This window comes from Miniopterus natalensis, chromosome 10 (assembly GCF_054644295.1).
Source record: "Miniopterus natalensis isolate mMinNat1 chromosome 10, mMinNat1.hap1, whole genome shotgun sequence".
Classification (NCBI taxonomy): Eukaryota; Metazoa; Chordata; class Mammalia; order Chiroptera; family Miniopteridae; genus Miniopterus; species Miniopterus natalensis.
In genome coordinates this window covers 10,871,604-10,879,707 of record NC_142090.1, presented here as the reverse complement: position 1 = coordinate 10,879,707, position 8,104 = coordinate 10,871,604, and positions in this window count along the sequence as shown.

Below are 8,104 nucleotides of genomic sequence, written 5' to 3'. Positions count from 1 at the left end.
CTAGAGCTGCGATCTCCTGGATCCTAGGTCGAAGCTCAAGCACTGAGCCACGCCGGCCAGGCTGTTGTTATTTTCATAAACAATTTATGGATGCAGAAACTGAGGCTCAAATAAACTAAATAACTTGCCCAAAGTTATTGCCTATAGCCAGAGTTAATGGCTATTCTGGGAATTGAACTTAGTTCTTTCTGATTCCATGATATATGAGCCTAACCACTCTATTGTCCTGAAAATGGATCTTTCAAAAGATGACTTACTATCTCAAAATCCTTTCTCCATGTACCCTTTAATCTGTCAGCATCATTCTCAAAATGCAGCAGAAAAATAAACACGATGTCTCAGATGTTATCTGGCTAGCACAGAATGCAGTGGGCCCAATACCAAATTTGATTTGGACCCAACAGTTGCATTTCAGTAAAATAAAATTGTGTGGGAGTTACAAAACTTCCATTTATTTTGTGGTAAACAAAAATTCCAGATTATTTTTACGCGAGTTGTTTCCAAGAAAGGTCTTCCCAAGCCATTTATAAATTTTGCTATTTTAACTGAAATGCAAGATCATTTATCTTTGTTAAATATTTTCATTTTGCATTTAGGCCTGCCACAATCATTTTAAAACTTGATTCTGACATCTGTCATATTAGCTAGCCTCCAAACTCTTTGTCATTGGCACAGCTTGTCTAATAAACGTATTTTCTAAGCATTTAATCATGTTATTGCTAAAATATTAAAAAAGGCAAAATAAAACACAGAGGTTAACAATATTCTATTAGAAATATCCCTGAAAATAGAAAGAACTAAACATTTCTGGAGAAATTGCTCACCGGTTTACTGGACAATAACCAGACTATATTTTACCATATTACTAACCATGAAGTAAGGGTAACATTTGTTCAAATGCTGTGCGAAACTCAAGATGCCTTGCATGTCAATCCTATCAGAACAGGTTAATTTGTTCTGACACACTGGCTCCTGGGAATCCCATAATCTTAACTACAGGCTCAGAGAGCACGTGGTTAATGCTAAGTCTTGGAATTTTCCAGGGAGCAATTATCTGTGAGCTTGAGGGTCTTTCTTTTTTTCACTTTTAAAATAATGCATGTTTGCTTGATAAAAATAAAATTTAATCAAAGTGAAAAAAAACTATCTTTACAATCTAAGTTTTTATTTTTAAAAATATACTTGTTGCCCAGACGGTGGAGCTCAGTGATTGAGCATCGACCCATGAACCAAGAGATAATGGTTGGATTCCTGGTCAGGGCACATGCTTGGGTTTTGGGTTCAATCCCCCAATAGGGAGCATGCAGGAGGCAGCTGATCAATGACGACTCTCTCATCAATGATATTTCTCTCTCTCTCCCCGTCTCGCCTTCCTCTCTGAAATAAATAAAGACATATTTAAAGAACATATATATATACACATACACATACATATACATATATAAGTATTTGTTGAAAAATGTCTGAGAAGCTATATGCCAATGGGTTAACAGTTTAACAGTATCACTCTGAAGGATGTAACTATGGTTGATTTTTATTTTTCTTCTTTTTGTATTATCTAATTTTTTTTATGAGGATCTTATTTCTGGGAAAGGAAAACAGGGAACTTTTACTCATGCTATGGTGCAAACACACTATGATATTGGCAGTACCGTGTTTTTGGATATTACATGATTTTTTTCCCATTTTTCTCAACTCACACCCACCCTGGTCCTTTCATTAGCTGTACAATTACATGAACCCACATTCTGTGTGTCTGAATGTTTTGAAAAGCTCATAATATTATGCACAATGTTATAGAGTTGTTGTTTTTTCCAACTGGAAGCTGGACTATGTGTAGAATTGTCTTACTGATCGGCTAAGTTCCTTAAAATTCCAAAGCAATTTGACATTTGGGAGACATCTCGTCACTTCAGGTCTCCCTGATGACTAACATACATACTGTCTTGAATATTCTTCTAAAATGATAACTCACCATCCCATAGCACTTTATTCAAAATCTCTGTGTCCTCTGACAGTACAGATTTCCAAAAAGTTTCCTGTTGAAAAGTGTGAATCTCACCCGATATTATGCTTGAAACTTTCCCGTGGGAGCCCTGCTTGCAACCCTCAGACATCTGCGTAAGGCCCCAGTTTACATTTTGCAATTTCATGGATTTTGATCACACATTACCTAGTTGTTTCAGTCTTTCATTGATTTCTTTTGAAATAGTAGTGGGTCTTCCCTGAACCTTCTCTGGATCTTCTCCGGCTTTGTTTCGCGTTTCTTAGGTGCCTTGAGCAGGCAGCCTTGAGGTGTCCTTGCAGGGGACACACCAATAACCAACCTGGGCCTTGGAGTCTTCCCGGTACAAGGGGACCATGCATCTCCCTGCAGTTCCATCAGGTTCCACATGATGGTGGCCTTGTCTCCGCAAACCGGCCTGCAGGTCCCTCTGGGTTCTAGAAGTTTATTGGCCTCAGCCCTGAGCTCCTGTCATAAAGCGGCTGTCGAGTTGCCAGGGCTGCGCCCCAGGGACTGTGAGCGGTGTGAGGCCTGCGGAGAGCCCTGGGGACCCTGAACGCTCTCAAACGCTTCTCTCCTTTACACAGCCGTGTCTGGGTTCTGATTGGGATTTTTCTGTTGGCTCTTTTCCTAGCACATCTCCCGCTTTGAGGATGGGAAGGTGAAGATGCCTGGTGAAAACTTAAACCACACTACAGCCGAGTCGAGGTCTGCGGTCCATGCAAAACACACATGCGAAGTCAAAGTCCTGATCCCAAAATAAGATCATATAAAATTATTTGCTTATCTAACATGAAAATGATCATAATTCGGAATATATAAGATTAAATAAATATGTTAAAATTAATTTCACTTGTTACTTTAAAAATATTGCTGCTTAAACATAATAAGAAAAGGCTAATGATCATAACTAGAAGAACATAATTTTGAAGCATCTACGAGATGTCACAAATGGTGCGAACCGCTTTTCATAGATCATATCACAGCGACTCTTTGAGAGAAGTAATATTAGTGTCACTATTTTGCTTACAGGAAATCTAGGTTCCTTGAGTTTAAGTTCAAAGTCACAAAACAATTGAAGAAGCTGGGATATTAATCCAAGTTGTAGAGCGGCACTATTCCCAGACCGTTGGAGACAGAACAAAGAAAATAACTTTTTACGAAAAGCAAAATGTCTTAATTATCTAAAGCAGAGCCTCTCACCGGGGCTCAGAACAAATGCTTTATTCATGACCTCATGAAATAATTGAATTGACTTCACACAAAAATGAAATGGAGAACTCGTTTGCATATATTTTCATTTGCATGTGTTTCAAGAACCAGTTCCTTCCAAATCTGTCACGGGGGCAAATACCTCTTTACAATAACTATGTGTGCCACAGCTTTAATCTAAAGGTGAAGGTGCTGTCGGCACAGGTTTCCCCGTCTCCTCACCCTCCCCTTCCTCACCTCTCTCCCTATATTAGTATTATGTTCTGTTTCGGGGCGGGGGGTGATACAGGCTGGTCCAGGAAGCCTGGCAAGGAAGAGATAAAGGCACTCAGCCCTGGGTCTCGGTACGTGGCCACTAGGAGAAAACAGAGCAAATGCGTGGGGCAAATGCTCCCAGGGAAAACGCTCCCTGAGATATGTCCACAGATCCCACCGTTGGGTATGGTCTAAACCTTTTGTTCTGTATCATTCACAAGAATAGGTCCGGTGATAAAAACCCTTAAAAAAACTGGCGCTGAAAGTGGTTCCAGAGAAGCAGATCCCTAAGCAGAGGTTCTCTGAACTGGTTCTGTGCTGTGTATGCCTGTTACTTTGTTGGTGGTGGTCTTCTGATTAGATTGAAAAGCATCAATCGCCCATGACCGTTTCCAGTGGTAAAGGAGATACTGATAGTCCCTGTCATATGTCAACAAAATTGTTACTTAAATTGTCACCTATAGATGTTTGTAATGAAGCGCCTACAGAATATACAGCTTTGGGAGATCAAGTAGTTGCTGCCATAGAACATGTCGGGGGAAAAATAAGTGTAATGAGACTGGTTGGCTGGTTGTTTCTATGTTAGGTAAAGGACTTGGGGAAAGACAATCCCCAGGCCAAGGTTCTAGTTAGAGATCAAAATAAATTTATTATTTACTTTTAAAAGGATATCTTATTTCCTATAGCATCAGGGCATAGAATTCTGTAAAGCAAATTTAATGTTTAATCCTGAAAGTGAATTAATTATAATACAAATTAAATTCCTAATCTTCAATTGTCTCTTATGTTAAAGTTAAGCTATTAAGTGTGAAGGAGTGTTCTTTAAAAATTGGAATGGGGTCATATAGGCAGATTCTGATAAAGCTGGGGGCCTTTTTCCATTTTATGCAAAGTATCCTTTACTCATAAAAGCAGCCCTTTATGTCCAGTCAGGAGAGTTAGTCTCCTCCTTCCTGAAGACCCTGTAACGACTACTCTGATATAATTTCAGAATAATTCGGTACGTTTATAAGTTCAGGGAACCACTGGTCCTCCTTAGGAACTGCCTCCAACACTTCTCATTGTTTCTAGTCCTGTAAACAGACTCAAGTATTAGCAGTTCCCAGAGTGTAAAATACAAAGTGTAACCTGTGACGAGGTGTAATACATACAAAAAGAATTGTAAAGACTATGCCCACTTGTATCAACAGGAATCTTGGAAACATATATGGGAATGGATTCTAAGGTTTTTGATGAGGGTGGAAGGGACATACAGTTGGATTGGGTCCCACGTGTTGCTATTGGTGAATTAAGACACGATTCTGTATTCAAAGCAGTGGCATACACAGCTGGAAGATGCCCTGACAGCCTGCTTGACTGACTAAAAGCCTGGCCTCAAAAGTCATCGACGCAGAATGAAGATAAAAATGCTTGCTAGACCTTCCTTATTATGCTCTAAATAAAAGGTACCCAGCCTGGCCAGTGTGGCACAGTTGGTTGAGCGTTGTCGCATTGCACCAAGAGGTCACCAGATCGATTCCTGGTCAGGGCACAGGCCCAGCTTTCAGGCTGGATCCCCAGTAGGGGGCATGCAGGAGGCAGCTGATTGCTGCTTCTCTCTCATGGATGTTTCTTTCTCTCCCTCTCCCTTCCTGTCTCTCTAAAATCAGTAAGAACATATTTTAAAAAAAGAAAAAGAAAAGAAAAGATATCCAAAAGTTTAGAAGGACTAGAATGGTAGAGTAAGACTTGCTCACCCACTCCCCAAATATACCCCCAATGGGTCCAGAGGACACTTCCTTCACTAGGGGTGTGCCAACTACAGTAGTGAGAGGAGCCCCGACACCCTATGGTGGCTTCCACAGGCCCAGCTGGGTAGCGAGAATTATTGCTATCACACTGGATTGCCTGACTTTAATGATGAGGAGGGGATTCCTGGGTGTCCTGGGCCACGTGGTGGCACTAAATCACCAAAGACAAGAAATGTATGAATGCTAGAACTGAGAAGCAGAGCCAAAAGCAGTGATCAAAATGGTCTCACTGCAGAAAACTTGGGTATTAGCTAACGGATCCTAGTATTTCTGGAGCTGATATAAACGGACAGCCTACTAAAGTTTTACTTAATTTGTGTAAGCAGAAAGCTCTGGGTTTAGTCACGGAGGGCTAACTGAAATCACTGCCATTACCAAATGGAGCGGAGGGTTTAACCGAGCCTGGGCCATGCGGGCAACATTGCCAGCTACCTCAGGTCAGGGGGTACCCCTCGTAGCGATGATATTATGGAGTTCAGAATAAAAGAAGGGAGATGTTAGTGATATAGAAAGACCCTACCCTGGTGGAAGAACTATGGAACTGGTGAACAAATCATGTTTCAAGGTTATAATTTGGGCTTGCGAATATTCCATGTCACACTGAGCCTGTGAACTCAGTCATTTCTTGGGTGCTGTAGACCTGTTGAGCCCTGCTGATGTGATGTGGAGAACATAAATAGATTGCTGAGCAAACCGAAAGGCATTAGGATAGGTGGATACAGCAAGCCTGACTTCCAATTCATTGTGGAGGCCTCAAGTTCCACGACCTGCTGCTATTCAGGTTTGCAAAACTGCCAGTAAATGAGCATTGTCCAGTTCTGGTCTTGGTGAGGTCCAACTCTACTGAGATTTCCCTATATTCTGATAAATCTTCGGTTTCTTTCATGTCTGATAAAAACCGTCACTAGAATAACCCCACCCTCCTGTAATTATTTTAGAATAACTCCATGCCCGTTGATTTTAAAATTCGTCAGAGAGGTCGTGAGAATTTTTTTCAGCATTGAGCATGTATTAAGGATCTGATTTCTGTTCAGCAGCACCATGGGATACTTCGATGTGATATCAAATATGCAGTTACCATCAGCAGAAATTCACCCACAGCAGCTGCCCCACCGCCTGCAAATGTACGCCTGTGAAACCCGCATCCTCAGTGGAATGGTATCAGGAGGGGGGCCTTTGGCAGGTAATTGCTTTCAGATGGGGCCCTGAGGGCGGAGCCTCCGTGATGAGATTAATGTCTTCATAAGAGAAAGAGACTAGAATCTGGACTCGGCATCTCTCTGCCACATGAGGATATAGCAAGAAGATGGCTCTCTGCAAACCAGACACAGTGCCCTCACCAGGCACTAAATCCACTGGCACCTTGATCTCGGACTCCCCAGCCTCCAGAACCATAAGCAATAAATGTTTTCTGTTTAAACCGTTTTGTTTATGGAATTTGTCATAGCAGCCCAAGCAGACAATTCCTGTAGCATAGGCCATGCTTTGCTCTTTGAAGCAGCCCAATGTGGGGTTTGGGGAGGGGGCATGTGCACACGCACACTCATTTGGCAATATGTTAAAATATTTATTTAAATAAATAATAATTTAAATAAATAAATTTAAGGTGGGACAGTTCCATTTAAGTTCCTAGATCAGAAAAATATGTGAGAGATTTTTCTGGATAACACAAAAGGCAAATATAGTTTGTTTTGTGCTCTATTTAACTAATCAAGTTGTTGATAGAAAGACCACTTTCTCTGTATTTTCCACGTTGCCAATATTTCTTAGTCCTTAGTAATACTTAGTGTGCTTAGCGTGTATTGGAGTATCACTAGAAATGAGCCCATGATACAACAGGCGGAGAGAAAGACACCCCCCTTTCTCCATGTCCCTCTCCCCATCACAGTCTCCTCCCTGAATCGACCTTTTAGGGAGTCAGAACATGGCCAGACACTTTGATCACGGCACAGTCTCTACACACAGCTCCAATGGGCCTTTATGCAGCTCACATAAATACTACGAAGTGTCACTCTAGTCTTGAAGATTTTTCTTGATACATAAGAACTCTCCTCTCCCTACTTATTACCTTGACATCTCTCTTTCCTCTACTCTCATAAAATGTGAAAAGAGGCTCTTTTCAGAAGGTTATTAAAGTTTGTTTTGCAGTCCACTGATTAAGAATGAGATTTTCCCGGCAATTTAATTTTTATGCGTTTCCTAACGACCTTAATTCTATTCATCCTGATAGATATCAGAATAAAGAAGTACATATTACTCTGAATATATGTTGTATGACAATGAAGTTGATATTTTAAATAATTTAATACAGAACACTCTCTACTCTAGAAGTTTTAATGAGCCATAGCAACCATAGAAACTCCAAAAACAGTTGCATGAGGCAGAACTATCACCTGGAAAAGGTGAGCTGCACACTAGAAATTAGCCCATGGGACAGAATTACATTGACTAGTATTTCACGGTTCAAGGGCTGACCCCAACTGACTCAAAGATTGAATTATCAGGATACTAATATTAGATATAGCTCGTGATCTCCATGTATTAATTTATAGTGATGAATACGACTATATCTCAGGCTACAGTACTCACTTTGACATGACATTGATTTTCTTTCTATCTGTAGACTTAAATAGGATGCAGATTTTTTTTCTCAGTGAGAACAGTCCTGAAGTTCAGCGGGTGTGGATGTGGTAGGTCTTTTTGCTGAAGTTTCTCCCTCCCCTGCGCTGCTCCTGCTGGCACTGCCGTAGGGTTGCTGCAGTCCCCCCCCCCCCCCGACCTGTGCAGACCAGGCCTCACCCTCCCCCCCAATCTCCTTGTTCCGATGCGCACATCCCTGTCT